The sequence below is a fragment of the Pinus tabuliformis genome, chromosome 1_2 (assembly GCF_031772625.1).
Source record: "Pinus tabuliformis cultivar Carrire ecotype Pingquan chromosome 1_2, CPIR1, whole genome shotgun sequence".
Lineage (NCBI taxonomy): Eukaryota > Viridiplantae > Streptophyta > Pinopsida > Pinales > Pinaceae > Pinus > Pinus tabuliformis.
The window spans coordinates 1,077,823,699-1,077,840,543 of NC_142298.1; the positions used below are offsets into that span (position 1 = coordinate 1,077,823,699).

At 40.8% G+C, this 16,845-nt stretch overlaps 1 protein-coding gene across 2 annotated transcripts in view; it reads right to left on the bottom strand.

Moving 5' to 3' along the window:
* Positions 1-7,647: 7,647 nt before the first annotated feature.
* The window catches only part of LOC149209864 (uncharacterized), an 88,546-nt gene continuing 79,348 nt past the window's right edge, over positions 7,648-16,845 (bottom strand). Inside the window, exons 2-3 of one of the 2 annotated variants that reach the window (XM_089396522.1) lie at positions 8,147-8,332; positions 7,648-8,028 (exon numbers count right to left, since the gene is read on the bottom strand). The gene's annotated coding sequence lies outside the window, so the exon portion shown is untranslated. Of the gene's footprint in view, positions 8,033-8,146; positions 8,333-16,845 lie in introns of both variants that reach the window. The other variant, XM_089396521.1, reaches the window with a different exon arrangement.

The following is a 16,845-nucleotide window of genomic DNA, read 5'->3' on the forward strand; positions in this document are numbered from 1 at the left end:
TGATCTTCTAGTGTGAGTTAAATTGGGAACTGAAAGCTTAAGTGGAGTTAGCCTCCTAAATTTTAGGAGAATCCAGTTAACTAGTTCGGTTGACTTTTGTTAACTAGAAAAACTTTAGTTCAATTCCTTAACTAGAAACTCACTAATTTTAACCATTCGAATTGCCTTTAAAAGAAGGAATGAAGGCACAAGTTTAATCATTGTTTTGGTGAGCACAAGTTGGTGAGACCAAACAATAGGAAGCACAAGGTTGTGCGTGGAGCTTGTGAGAAAAGGTGAACAAACCTAGGAAAGGCTTGTTGGAATTGGAGAAGGATGAATTCCTTGGGTAAGGAAGTAGAGATCAAAATTCTTGCATAGGTTTCAAGCTTAGATTAAGCAAGGAAAACAAGGTTGTTTTCAGATTGAAACAGTTGTATTGTAAGAGATCTAATGCTCAATTTTCTTCAATAAATTCTCAATAATCAAGCAGAGGGTTTTCCTAGTTGGGTTCCTTGTAAAAATTGTGTTGTTCAATTGTGTGATTGTGCTTTTATTTTTGTTCCTAATTCTGTTGCAAATCGAGTAGAGAAATTTTGTGTTTGTAAGAAAAGAAAGTGTTTTTCAAACTGTTCTTATTAGCAGATCAGAATTTCATGGATTTTCAACAAAAATTAAGGTTGTACCTACTCATGGAGCCTGCGATTATTTTTAACTAATCAAGAGTTCAAGACTTCCAACCTCAACAAGCATTTGTAAAGAAGAGCTTTACAGAACACTACATCATTCAAGCAAGACTTATGAACTGGAGGATATCCAAATGCAAATAAATCATCCAACCAGCTTCATCCTATCAATCCAAAGACTTAGACAACACAGACATGAATTTTGACTAGGTACAAGCTTTGTTACCCTAATGCTCAGAATATTTCCCTTACCATCAACACCTAACCTGTACAGTGTTGGAATACAACTTCAAGTTAATCTATAGTTCAAACTTCATTGGCATAACGTTGTATAACATTTGATTCCCTTGACTCAAGTTACAGTTCTTCTCGAAAAAACAAGTTTGGACCACAACTAAAAGTTTACAGGGAGTAAAACCGCTCTTTGGAATCCTCTCTATTTACATCTTCAGTAAGAGATTGACACAACAAAGACCGAAAATCTTACCCAGGTAACAGAGTTTTAAAAATTGGTTGGTTTGAATGAAAAGTCGATCAAACCAGTCGGTTCACTGGTAAATCAGGCCGGACCGGGCAAAAAACTGAGTTCATGGCCCAATTTTGCCTTTTTCCACATAAACGGACCTAACTGATCAGTTTAATACGGAACCAACCGGTTTACCCATAAACCAGCCAGTTCCGTCATAGACTAGTCGATTCACTGCCACAATCGTCGCGGACCCATCAAGTCGGTTTTTAGAGGCTTCTTAGGTGGTTTGGAGAGAAGCTAAGCGTTGTTTCCCTCCAAAAGCACCCTCTCCAAGACAATAAAAGGAGGTCACCCCACTCATTTTCCTCACATCCCATTTGGAGTTTTTATGAGTTTCATTGGGAGCTTGGAGAGTGTCGAGTTTTTGTTGGAGTAATCATCTTGGAGGCTTGGAGTTGGACTTGGAGCTATTTTGGAGATAGTTTGGAGTTGTGAGTAGAGTTGGCATCTTCAAGAGGAGGCTAAGGAAGCTAGTTTTCATTTCCAGGTAAGGATTTCCACTTTAAAAAATCCATATTTCACTGTTGCCCGTGTATTTAATTTTTTATGTGTTCTATTCTATCAAATCTCTAGTTCTATGCTATCAAATTTTGTAGGCTAAATATGCAAAAAAAATTCCTAAATTTATCTTAGGTTTTCTAATTTTCTTAGCTGCAATTTTTTTATTGGCAGATTTCTTTGCAAATTTCAATTATTTCCAGTCACCATGGTTCCAAAAGCCAAGGACACTGCATGGGCTCATTGTGATGTGATTGATGGAAAAATGATATGCAAATTTTGCAATAAATCTATTGGAGGTGGGGGTATTCTTAGGTTGAAACAACACTTCGCTGGGATAAGAGGCCAAGTAAAGCCATGTGAAGCACCAAAGGAAGTTTTAGGTCCTATTAGGGTAGAATACCTAGCCAAGTTTGAGAAGTTTGAGGAGAATAAGCCTAGAGAGAAGGCTATCCAAGAAGAAATTGCAAGGAAGAGGGAAATATTACAAGCCATGAAAGAGAGTGGGTATGATGATTTTGAGATTCAAGATTCCTCTTCTATCCCTTCCACCAATGACCCCTTTCACTATGTTCCTCCTGCTCTTGGGTCTTATCATCAAGGCCAACAATCTAAAGGAACAAAAAGGCCTAACATCTAGAGTTATTTCTCATCCTCTGCCACCATTGCCTCTGCTAATCCCAATTCCTCCCAGCCAAGTCGTCAGCCCACTTTGGATGAACATTGGAAAAAACAATGCAAAGAATATTCTTTTCAATACATTGCTAGATGGTGGTATGATGCAGATATCCCATTTAACGTTGCTCGCTCACCTTATTATCAAGCTATGTGGGCTTTGTTATAGCTGTAGGAAAGTGCTTCAAAGGCCCTACTATGCATGACTTGAGGGGAGCTCTTTTGCAAAAAGGGATTTCTTCCATTGATGAGTATTTGGCTGAGTATAAAGAGTCATGGCTCAAAACAAGTTGTTCCATCATATCAAATGGATGGACCGATGGAAAGAACCACACTATCATTAATTTATCTGTTTCTTGCGCACAAGGAACCATGTTTTTCAGATCAATTGATGCATCTAATAAGGTGAAGAGTGCAACCCTTCTATTTGAGCTTTTGGACAAGATTATTCAGGAAGTGGGGGAGAAAAATGTTGTGCAAGTCATCACAGATAATGCCTCAAGCTATGTTCTTGCTGGAAAGATGCTTGAGTCCAAATATAAGACCATATTTTGGACTTCATGTGTTGCACATTGCATAGACCTCATGCTTGAGTACATAGGCAAAGTGGAGTGGGTAAAAAAACACTATTGAGCATGCCAAGTGCATTACAAAAAACATCTACAACCACTCATGGGTATTGAGCCTAATGAGGAAAAACGCTGGGGACAAAGAGCCTGTTAGGCTTGCAATTACGAGATTTGCAATTCACTTCCTCACGTTGCAATGTCTCAATTCTCAACAATAAACTTGCAGAAAATATTTTATTTTGATGATTGGATTGAATCTCGGTGGGCTCGTAGACAAGATGGCAAAGAGACCAAAAAGAAAGTTTTTGACAATTATTTTTGGAAAAGGCCTGCAAAGCTTGTGAAAATTACCAAGCCCTTTGTTAAGGTGCTACGGATGGTGGATGGGAAAAATTGGCCATGGGATACATTTATGAGGCTATGGATCAAGCAAAGGAGCAGATATGAGCAACTTACAAGGATAAGTTAGCTAAATATGGGCATATATGGGAGATCATTGATAACAGATGGAACAATCAACTCCATCGTCCTATACATGCAGTTGTGTATTTTTTGAACCCAAAGTATCATTATAAAGCTCGACTAGGAGATTTGCAGGTTGGGGAGGTCAAAGATGGATTGTATGATTGCTTGGAGCACATGGTCCCTAACCATGCAGACCAGTTGGAAATACATAGACAACTTACTCTTTTCAGTATGGCAGTTGGTACCTTTGGCAAAAACTTGGCAAAGATGGCAAGAGATGTGGATCAACCAGGTAAGCAATTCCAATTTGTTTTTCTTTTAAAGTTCAATTGTTTACAAATTTACAATTCAAATTATCTGTAAATACTTGTAAATAAGTAATGAAATGAACTAAGTTACTAATTAATGTCTTTTTCTTTGCAACACATTGGTGGGAGTCATTTGGCGGCCAATGTCCTCAATTGCAAAAGTTTGCAGTTAGAGTCCTTAGCCAAACTTGCAGTGCTTCAGGTTGTGAGCGCAATTGGTTTGTTTTTGAGCACATACACACAAAGAAGAGAAGTTGTTTGGAACAAAAACGGTTAAATGATCTTGTCTCTGTGCAATACAACTTTCAACTAAGGCGCAACCAAATGATGAACAGAAGACCTAATCTAGATCCCATTGTGTTGGACGATATTGATCCAACATCAGAATGGGTGGAGGAGACTGAAGATCTTGAGTTTGATGTTGATTTTGATATTGGCATGGAATTAGGGGGAGATGAAGCAAATTTGGTAGTGCCATCAAAACCAAAATTAGTAGCTGCATCAAGCAAAAGCAAACAACCAATGGAAGGCACTAGTCATGCACCGCTAACAACTCGTGCTTCCATTAGATCCACTTCTATTGTTATTGGTGGCAGTGGTACAATTGAGGTTGCAGATGAGGTTGAGGCATTCTCAAACTCTGATCCAGATGATGTTTATGTAGCTCTTGTTGATGATCCTGTGTCTAGTAGTGGTGATGAATTTGATCATTGATATGTAGCTCATGTTGATCACTTATATGTACCAGTAGACTTGCAGGCTTATAGTAGGCCAATGGCCCCATAGCTTGTAGCATTGTTTTTGGACTTTATAGGCCATTTAGAGCCTCATTGCTTATGTATTTTGTCGATGATATGTATTGCACTCGGTGCCATTTTGAGATATTCACCTTTACATGGTATATAGATGAGAAAACTTCGCATATTTTGTCTCTATTGGTTTGGAATCATGGTTTTAAATCTTAAAAATGGTCTTTTTTCATTAAAAACTAATTATTTCATGTCTTTTTTTTTAAACCGGTTCATTGAGATCTGAACAGTCCCAATTCGACTGGTTCCGGTTTGAAACCTGGTTTTTTCAGTGGATCGGTCCGGTCACCGGTTCCGGTTTTATAAACTATTCCAGGTAAGTTATAGCCTACCTTGAACAATCACTAGAGCAAACAAGTTTTGTGAGAATTACACATCAGCTAAATTGACCCTGCTCCACAAGCTTGTTTCCACTCCAATCCCACTGTCTTAGATCAGTAAATCAATAAGACATAGGATCCATTGTTGCATCGGGACAGATTCATGGAAATCTTATCCAGATAGGTGTCAGGCTGCTAGCATACCTCAACAATCCTTAAAGAAAACAAGTTTCACCAGAATTACACATCAGCTAAATTGATACTGCTCCATCAGCTTGTCAACTGCCAATCCCGCTACCTTAGATCTACTCACAATCAACGTTCAAGTTGGCACTTAATGGTAAATCAACAATGGCTAGGAACCATTTGTTTCATCGAGATGGATCCATGGATGGTAATAGAAAAAAAAATTGACAGCTCTTGAATAAAATGACGTCTTTTGAAACTCCTGGTCATAATAAAACACAGTATACAAAATACTTAAACAATACCCACTAATTAATGAATTTAATTAATATCCATTCAGAATTGGATTTTCAACCATCATGCTAAATTGAATTGTCATCAGCTCCAGCAAATGCCAGCCCTTACCATCTTTGTTTTGTCATATATCACTTGCTACCCAGTTGACATGTGTGATGATCCTTGAAGATTGGGAGTATAACCACTATATGCTCTCCCATATCAATCATGAAATGCAAAACCATGCAAATTGCCGAATTGCATAGCACCCTCACATGAGTGATACGATTGGTAGGCATGGCCACAATGCTCTGTCCATAGTTTTCCCTCTAATCACACCCTCAATCTCCTAATAATTATAGAGGTGCACTACAATATTCTTGTCCTATTCAAATTCTTACCATGCCCATTTCATACTCTATGCAATCACTTCAACTTTAATTTATGCCATAAATGTTGGCTGCTGTAACGGCGAAATGATTCAAGTAACTTGCCATCCAAAGCTAACCACGTAAGATTTATTGGTTGTCAACATCAATCATGATGCTACCGGAATTGGAGGATGAGGAAAAAACCTCAAGGGAATTCATACATAGGACATGCAAACCAGCTCCTACGATCCGTTGCTGCAATTAATTGCAGTCAGCTTCTTGCAGGAGATAAGCCAGGGGCAATACTTCGGTATGAAAATTGTCCAATAGTTCGGTTGGTATATGTGAAAATCACAGTAAATATAGTACAAACATTCTATGTCTGCTCCATGTATCCATCTTTCCTACCTTTAGAACGCAATGCCATTTGATGCAAATGTTTTCCCAATCTAAACCAAAGTCAAACTGAATACAATAGAATTCCAGATATCCAAAAGAACATTAGCAGGAAAAAAGACACTACATGCAGTTTAAGCAAGTACTATATGCAAACATCTCGCTGCCATGCATATGTAAGCCAAAGAAGTAGCTGCCAACTTTTTTGTTTCAATGGTTATACTGACAAGTATAGTGAAGCGATGTTGAGATGCCATTAGTCCACAGCACTTGCCTCACACCAAGAAAACAATCATTAATGGAATAATCAGGGTTGGTAAAACTTTGGATATAGGCCTTGAAGAAAATCATTCTACCTGTCAAAAAGAGCAGTGTAGCAGGAAGAAAAATCAGTCATTACAACCATTAAAATTGTCACAAACCTATGAGAATCAGAGAAACATTAATTTCAACCTCCTGTAACCAAATACATAATACCATAAATCTTTTGGGAATAAATTTATATCGTGAGAACACAGAGCCACATACCCACGCAATATCTACTAGTGAAAGAACAGCAAGATCAATGTTAAGAGTTACTAACAAAAATTAGTAGAGGCAAGAATACTCAAATATAGGGGACCATTGTTGAGCTACCATTAGTCCACAACATGTACATCAATCCAAGAAAGACCGAGCATCCATGGCACAAATAGGGTTTGCAAAACTTTAGATACAACTATGGATCTTGAAGAAAATCCTCTTACCCATTAAAAGACCAGTGTAGTGGAAAGGAAAAACAGTCATGGCCACCATAATGTCCTTACAAACATATGACAGTCGAAGAATCAGTAATTTTGTGCTCCTCTCAATCAAAATATATTACCATGAATCTTATGACAATAAAGTTGTATAGGGAGACCACAGAGCCATGTACCCACACAATATCTACTAACTTGTAAAATACGGAGAAAATCAATGCATGTACCATGCATATAAAAAGAAGGATGCAATACACAAGCTGTACAAATACAGAGGTGCTAGACTTTGCAAGTTTGCTTTCTGTGAGGCAGATTTTGCTTAATGTGGCCTAAGTCTTGTATACACAGCAGGTGAAACTAGTATTGGCAACAAAATTGAAATATTAAATCCTATTTGCCTTCTTACAAAGTCTGTTGGTATTTTGCTACAAATCTAAACCTACAAAACAAATACAAATTAATATATTTCAGAGTAATCTAACACTGAATAAGAAAGAAGCAGCTAGTCAAGAAATCAACAACCTGCATTTGAAATTGTTTGTGGCCCAACTTAGACAATACAAGCAACTGTTAAAATTAACAGAAGTGAATAGGAAACATCCATGTCCAGACCATTCCACAATGAAAAATAGGCAAAGGAACTGCATATTGTTCAATTAATAGTGCAGAAGGTAATGCCTGCAAAATCCAGCAAGATAAAATATATATGGAAAAGGTACAAGTGAAATAATATTTTTCGGGATAAAATATAAAAATTTAAACCAATAAAAATCAATGACGAGATCTTTGCATAAAAATGATAGGCAAACCAAGGAATCTTAGCTACATGCTGCACATATATAAGATCAAAAAATAATTCTCATTGAAATCTCTATATATCATGTACCCATGCCCCAAAGTATACATATGACTAGCCATCAAGTACACAAATACCCTTATGGGCCATGATTAGCCATCAAGTACACAAACACCCTTATGGGCCATGATTAGCCATCAAGTACACAAACACCCTTATGGGCCATGATTAGCCATCAAGTACACAAACACCCTTATGGGCCATGATATTTCATGTCTGAATGTGTATAAAAATGCACATGCAGCCCATGTGGTATAATATCTAGGATCCTAATACATAATCTACTGCAATAGCATGTCTGGACTAGTCGTAACGGAGATCCTAGTGCTTGTTGTGATGTTGCAGTCTCACCAGTGCTGCTGGTCCTTCCTTTACCATCAATCAACAAAATGCTACCATGTGAACATATATTTCCCCAAAGTATTTAATCGATTTCAAATACAAAAGACTAAATTTACAACTACATGACCAATCTTTGCATACCTGTGAGTTAAACCGCAATGTAAGTGGATCATTAGTATATTACTATATTGAGTATTCTGCACCCAATTTTAATGTATATGCAACAACGGCATCTATACATATATCCTCGGCTGCATGCTCCACAACTTTCGATGGTCTTGCATCATCTACTCATTTTCTTATAGTCCCATGAAATTCATCCAGTGCCTAGACATGGATTTGTTCATTAGAGCAATGTCAAATACTTCAAACATACGCCATGATTTTTCATTGAAAACAAGTACTAACCTAATGCAGTTGTACTATCTTATTAACTTCGTTGAAACAATAACAATATAAAGGTCATTCAGTACATATATTAACAGTAACATCAATAATTTCCTGCCATAACATTAATGGTGGCATTACAAAATTCATGCATAATATAAAATTTGGAAAACATACATGGAGGCAAGCCTACTACAGTATGGAGTAAAAAACTAACAGCGTGTTGGGTAGATAGGTTCCAGGCAGGCATCCATAGTACATGTCGATATACCAATTGAAAAAAAAATGTACTCATTAGTAATTTGCCAAGTTTATGTTTCCGTGCCATGTCTGCATCTATATATAATGGAAGATAATGTGGCCTCTCCTTTGCAGCAGTCTGCCTGACAGTCTCCTACAAACCCCAATATATATGATGTAATGTCCCCTGTGGATTAACTGCCCAAGGGAGGACAAAGTGGCCTATCCAACTCCATAGGCTATAGTCTTTGATAATGAGGGAAACCCATTATCCAATGTTTTGGGGGCAATATTGGGTAAATTTTGGGGTAGCTGGGGCAAAAAATCCAAATTGGGGGTTGGAGATGAACCCCTTACATTAGATTAAGAGAAAACCCCATGGGGAAATCAATAAACAAAGGAGAGTTGGAATCATTCAAGCAACATCGAATTGGATTGGATTATTCCTGTTTTCTTTGAGCCTGAGGCTCTAAGGGTTTCAAGACCCCTTCTTCTTGATTAGTTTTGGTGGAGGTGATCCCACCCTAGCTAATCCCCTTTTCAGTTGTCTAGTTTCGGTGGAGATTATCCCACCCTAGCTAGTCACTTATTTTCTCTGTTTCTGTGGCAGCATATTCTCTTGGAATAGCGAGTCTTTTCTGACCAGCAGGGAATCCATTCTCTGTAGCTTTTCTGGGCAGCAATATTTTCTCTCTGCGATTTGTCTAAGGTGCATCATGAGCTCGGTATTACTAGAATGGCAAGGCTGTTGAACAAAGCCATACAGGGGACAACAGGGCATTTGAGGGTTTTTTTCACAAGGTTGCAGACCAAGGGCCGTAGGGCCACAGCTGCAGGGCCAAAGACTGGCCGTAGGGCTTGAGGAGGCAGATTTTCCCTCTCTATAGCTATTAAAGGGCAGTGGCACCAATTCTGTCCTGAGGCTGATCAAGACAGCAGACCAGCAATACCTACCCCTGGTTCACGCAGAGCATGAAGGATCCACACAACTTGTTTAGGTTTGGATTGGACACCACAAACAGCTCTCCAAGGCAGCCGTTACACAGCAGCTAGGCTGCACATTGAAGTTGGGAGCAGCAAAGTGGCGACAGGGATTTTGTATGGATAAATAGGAAATCATTGTAGTATTAGCATATTAATACAGCTGGTTATAGTACAATAATTGGTACAGTTTGCTATTGAACTAATTAGGGCTGCCCTCATTGATGCAAACAGCCCCAGGATGAATTCAATTATAAGTTGAACTTGTATTGAAGGATCATTGTATCGCTACAATTGATGTGGAAGGACTGTTATTGCTGTATGATCAGAACTGCTGGATTGGTTGTAATCTAAACTGTTGTTGTATGATTTACTACTCAATTCTATTGTTGTACAATCAATATTACCTCTGTCTGGAATTTATCTCGCAAATCCTAGAACCCCAAGGGAAAAAATATTCCCTTGGGACACTACAATTAGTCATGCCTATACCCTGCTAAAGAGAATGACAAATCTGTTCAAGTAAGGACAACGTCTATTAACTCCAAGGGCACAGGCACTTATAACATCATCACCCAGAGCAATTGATCAACAAAAAGCGTCAATCAATGCCCCATATAAGACTCTTAAGGTGAGGGATAATGTTCATTTACTTAAGCACAGTGATAATCAGCCAGCATGTAAAGTGCTAGGTATTGCAGGAGACGTGGATTATGAGACCAAGCAAGTGAGGATAAAGGAAATTGCAGCACAAAGTGCCAAGCAGCGACAAGAATAAGAAGGAGAGAGAATGAAAGAGCAGAAGGCAGAAGCTCTTGCAAAATTGAAAGAATTGAACAGATGGGCTGCAACATCTCAAGAGGAAGAAAATCCTCAAAGGTGAAATTACATCTATTGAGCCAGTAGTGACTGAAGCTATGCAGCAAGAGCATGTCATTATCATTCAAAATAAAAGTTCAGAACTATCGCATAATGTTCCTGATAAGACAGAAAATGTTCCTAGTGGTAGTTGTGCCAAGGGTAATTGTATTACTAATGAAGATAAAAGAAGTTGATCAAATCTTAGGGAGCAGGATGGCCTTCCCAAAGAAGGAAACAACCTTTCTGATAGCAATGCCATTCATCTTTCAGATGTGGCTGCTGCTGAAGGGAACTTTGGGAAAAATGATATTTGTGATAGTCTAATCAATGTTGCAAAATATGACAAGGGAAAACGAGGAAGCATCCAAAAGACCAACAATGTGAGCAAAGAAGACCTTGAACATCAAAAGAAGACGAATGAACATAAGGGCCATGTGAAAGAGAGAGGAAGACCTGACACTACTGTCATTACAATGCAGAATATAAAAGTTTTACCTAGTACTTTGACTAGGACATCTAAAGCTTTGCAAACAGAAGTACTTGTATTAAAATATGATTCCTCTAGGAATGCAGATCAGCACCATTAGCCCATATTTCCAAAGCAAACCCCGACTCATCAAAAGACAAAGTAGCAATATATTGCAGGGCAAAAATCCTTTAGTGTTCATTGTTAATTTTAGTTAACAATGGTATGTTCTATGCTTAGCACTATTACTTCAATGTTCCTTAAGCAGCCCAATAGCCATTTCCAATTTAGATTTCCAGTAGCAAAATCATTAATCACATTGATAGTAAAAGTAGATAGAACATGAAACAAAATGCAGAAGACAAGTCAAGACAAGAGAACACCAGATTTGGCGGATGCCAGGGAAAAACCCCAAGATGGGGAAAACCCTTTGATCAATTCTTCTTATTATTATATCAAAATGTTCAGCAAAGAGAGAGTACAAAAGTCAAATTGACTTGCCCAATTCAAAGTCAAAACAGCCATGTCAATTTCTGCAGTCAACTGCAGTCAAACTTCAGCCCTAACCAGAAAGTCAATGTTGGTCAAAGCAGCAATAGAATGTCCTCAAAACAGCTCGGTCTTCCCCATTCTAATTTGGCCTGATCAGGAGGTCAAAGTCAGCCCAAAACAGTCACAGAATCTGTGGTCAAACTTGGTCAAACTGCTATCTTGAAATCTGCGATCAACCTGTAATTTGGTCTGCAGAAAAAGTGCTCAGATTGCCTCGGTTCCTGTGCCAAAAGATGTGGCCTGCTGAGATAGAAATATCCCCAAAAGATCGAAGTCAAATGATGCCCAGAAGGTGTTGGTCAACACTGTCAAACTGCAATCAACTCTGTAATTTCGGCCCTGTAATTCAGCTTCTAAAATTCGTCCTTCTTGATCCACACGTGTGCGAGAGAAGAATGCCCAATGTAGTATGAACCAATGAGAGAAGGAGAGAGAATTTGTAAGTGAAGAAGATGCCAAATGAGATGAAAGGTCACTTGTATTTATACTAGTCGTTGAGGGTGAAGTGACACATCGATTGGGCTTTTTGAGCCTACATGATGATGTGGCCAACCTTGACAATTTGCACATGTGTGGGCATAAATTCAAAATCACACTTATGCTTGTCCAAATGAGATGATCTTCATATCAATTTTGGTCCTCTCGAAAAGGGGAATTTAATGCAATCATCATCTCCATCAAATGAGTTGTCCGAAGGTGGAACTTGGCCCTAGTTGCCAATTTTAACACTCCCTCTCAACTAGGGAGAATTCCACCTACCAATCCATCTGTTGTCACCCTCTGCAAAATGTGTTTTCAATTGTTAAAAGAGGGCAAAAAATCAGAGAGGTTTGCAGCCATCTTCCAAACCACATAAGCACTCAAAGCTAAATCGGACCCCCTCCAATGGATAGTGCTTGGAATTAGCTTTCCAACGGTATATGGAACTCCTCAAATGGACTCTGGAATCAAAAGTTAGAGCAAATTGAAGTTACCCTTGAAAAACCAGAAGACAAAGAGAAAATGCCTAAAGGTAAAATTCCAAGACCTGGCACATCGGCGATCCCGCATATTCACGATCGGAGCTCCAGGGTGCAACGCAACAGCGAAAGCATTTCGCCGATATGCAATTAGCGATCCCGCACATCAGAGGTCCCACGCATCAGAGGTCCAAGGCATCGAAGCATCAAGAGATTGGTGCATCACAATCGGCGATCAAACAGGTGACACCCTTTCAAAGTTGCAATATCGCATAGAGTTCCGATTGCGATTAAATTCGTCGGGATTTGAGCCTCTAGCGTTAAAGCATCAGGAATGCCTTGAAACATTTAGCAAAGGAAATCAGTCACAAAACAAGAAGAGGGTTGACCTTTTCTCTCTCCTCGAGGGGGCCACGTGCCTGAACATCATTGGTTACATTACACTTGGCAGCATATAGTTGGTTCTGATAAGGGACACGGGGTAGCTGACGTCAGCATGATACGGTAGTACGGTGGACACGTGGTAGGCAAATTCGACGTTTTGAGGGGTCATAAGGGGCCAAAACAAGGTGACACATGTCACCACTCACAAGGTGACACGCGGTAGAGGATGACGTCACATCGGTGATTGGAGGATGAGCATTGTTGCTCCTAGTGAAACCTCTGATTGTAATCCGCCGATAAAGGGGCTTCAACATTGGGGCTGGCCTGCGGTCGCATAAAGAGCCAAAGATCCAAGGGCTTAGCACAGAGGGCGATTGGCAATTGGCAATCGGCAAAACAACGCATCACTTCATAATGAAACCTCTGATTGCGATCTTCCGATAAGGGGGCTCCGATTTCGTGCTAGCTTTTGGTCTAGAACAACTTAAAGGACCGCGGAGCTTATTGCGTGTAAAGATTGCGACAGGTATAATCCCTGATATTACACTGTGGTAGTTTTATGAGGCATGTTACGTTCTGATAGCATGGTACAGGCTTTAAAGACGTAATGGGTCGACAGCCAAGGTATTTAATGGAGATATGGGGACTCAGGAAGACTTAATGGCTCAACATGGATGTTGGCTTATTGGGCCCTGACCCAGGTTCGGAAGAGTTATTAGCCAAACAAATCCCACAACTACCGGCCCTTTCGGCAACAGCCCGCAGAGCGCGGACTGAGGTCTCACCCGAGGTAGCAGGGGAGGGTGCTGGAACCAGGTTTCTGCACCCTTGGGATGTCTTGATGTGGTCTGGAGGGGTCGCGAACCGTTTTGTGGCCTCGCGCCACTCTGTACTACTATCAGGCTTTCGCGTAGATCCGCGCAGGTGCACTTTCTTATTAATGAAATTGTTACAGATCTGATCTTCTTGTTACAGTCTTTAAGCAAACATTTAACAATAAAACCCAGTGCACGCAATCATAATTCTTAAAGACATAAACTTGTATGACACATGCATAAACCAAAATGCAATAGATCTGCGATATTCCAGAAACAACTTATCTTTATTAATATCTTTGTTTCAGTACAATCTTCTTTCTGTCCTATGCACACAGCTGCGGACTCTATCAGGCCTCTGCACACATAGTTGTAGAGCCTCTATCTACCTACTGATACCTTTGACTCGAACTTATAGACGCAAAACACCGATTACTTTCACCAACCCATAACACATCAGATCTAGTCAAAAACTGCCTTCTACCCTTAGAGCCTCGCTCGACCGACTTACTTCCTATTATTCTATATTATTTTTGGGCAGACAACCCCTTGACTCGACCTATTACATTTCGCGCTCCGCGCATTTCGGAGATTTACAATATTATTACCCTAACTTCTAGGCTTTAAGCCCCAAAACCATTACGTGGGGCCTCTGCTACCCAACAGGCCCCCAACACAATCATCGTGACTCATCCCGAGTCATTCGTCGATGCAACGATACGCACTGCCTAGGCTTCGTGGTCCACCATCCCTGTGAGTGACGCACTTTGTTCTGCTGCTCCCTCTTTGTCTCCTGCAACTCTTCTTCTAGCTCCTACTCCATTGCCTCCACTAATTCGCGCAACCAATGATGCTCATTCTGCTCTGCTCGGTTAACACAGAGCACCCCCTCATAGGATTTTAGCTCAAGCTGGGGTGCCACATACGGGAATTCTTCGTGCCAACGCAACAAGTTTCCAATTTCTGGTCTCCTATATGCACTGTCTGCTGTAGCTTGTGTTGCAATTTTGCAAGACAATTGTTGCTATCCGCGAGATCCCAATCTTCAAGGTGCATTAGAGACGAACTGTTAACTGCAATTCCATCATTTGTCTCCGTATTTACAGTCTTTCCCTTATCTTTTATGGTTCGTCGGCCAACCCATGGGTTAGACAGCGACATCCGGACTAGTTCTGCTTCATGTCTAAGAATTTCCGGCACATCCCCTACCGTTGGTGCTGGACTCTGCGCGGTGCTCGTGACCGTCAACACCATACGATCCAAAAAGTCCTAAATCTCCATTGGCCATATCACAACCCTTGGGCTTACTCCTTGAGCGTAAATAATGAACAGTTCCATATCGGCGAGAAGGCACAATAGCTTACTTTCCTCAAAATCGCAGATTGTTCGGCAGATGCCCCCCTGTGATTTATAAGCGTTTCGAAATTCAAATTCATTGGTTCCCTCCTTTTCTAGTGTCGTTACGTTAAGCCTGCAGCAGATCGTTTCAAATCTGGTTCGTACCGCGTCTCTTAATTGCCCGCTGCCCGCTCCGTTTTGCCATAACTCAGACATCTTGTCATGAATAGTGTCAGCAACGGTCACCTCTCTGCTTGTCCACGCAGCAGCACAACCCCTTTTGCGCAACCACGACCCTAGTGACATACCAATTCTACGTGCCCCCTGATTGTCGCGCAGCTTCCCCACAGACTGCTTTAACGTCCCGCGCTCTCTTTCAACTACCTGGAGTGGTGAGACTATCCTTCAGTCGGTTTGGTCGGCCCACTCATGTAGAGCTTCAGACGACTGCCATTTACTCTACCTGGGAAAGGTTCTCCATTCAACTTGGCAAGCTGGACCGCGCCCCCATCTATGACTTCTTGGACTACATAGGGTCCCAACCAATGCATTCGGAGTTTTCCAGGGAATTTCTCGAACTTGCTGTCGTAGAGTAATACTAGATCATTTTCTTTGAACGTGTGCATCTTGATATGGTGATCATGCTAAGCCTTTCCCCGCTGCTTCTATACCTGCTGATGGAATCCAGCCAAAAACCGTTCCTCCTTACGTTCTTCCAGTTGCGCTATCCTCTCTTCCAAAGTTGTGCGGTCTGCCATGCTTGTCATCTATGCTATTTGCAAACTAGGTACAATGTATTCCATTGGCATGACGGCTTCCTTGCCATAGACTAACCAGAAAGGCATCTGGCCCGTCAACTTCTTGCACGTTGTTCGATATGCCCATAGCACGGCAAGTATGCGCAAATCCCAATCGTTCTGCTGCGCATTACATACCTTTGTCAATGCAGTCTCCAAGATTTTGTTGAAAGCTTCAATGGTCCCATTTTCCTGCGGATGGTATGGTGTGCTTTGTTGATGATATATCTGGAACTCCTCAGTGAGTGCATTGATAGTCTCATTCAGGAAGTGCGTTCCGCGGTCGCTCATTAGAATTTTTGGACATCCAAACCATGTTAACACATTCTCGAACAAAAATTTCGCAGCTGTAGCGGTCGTGCAGTCCTTAACTGGTTGTGCTTCCACCCATCGGGTCAAGTACTTTGTCGCGGTGATGATATAGTGCGCCCCTGTCTTTCCTAGAGGTGTGATAGGCTCCACAAAGTCGATTGCCCATTTCTCGAACGGTTGCAACGTCATCTGTGGCTTGAGCGGCATCTCATCCCTCCGCGATGGTTTCCCCGTCCATTGGCATACGTCATAGGCCCAACAATATGCTTTTGAGTCTTGATGTAGAGTTGGCCACCATAGTCCTGCGCGAAGAATCTTTTGTGCTATGGCGCATCCTGCATAATGTCCTCCTGCAATCCCCCCATGTGCTTTGACAAGGATGTGTCCTCGCTCAAACTCCGGTACATATCTATGTAATATTTCATCGTTGCCCATTTTGTAGAGGTGCCCCGCAATAACAGTAAAGTCTGTTGTGCGTATCACCAGTTCTTTCTTCTACTAAATCGAATACCCCTGTGGCACGGTTCCTGTGATTAAGAAGTGGATTATATCCTCAAAATGTCCATCCGCGACGCGTACTGCGTAAAGTTGTGCATCAGGTAGTCCCTCCTCTAGGTTTGTGGGTTCTTCACCATTCTCAATTCAGGACAGGTGATCTGGGCCTGCGTTTAGACGCCCCGACTTTACGATGACTTCAAAATCATATTCCTAAAACAATAACAACCATCTACAAATGCGCCCCCCCAAC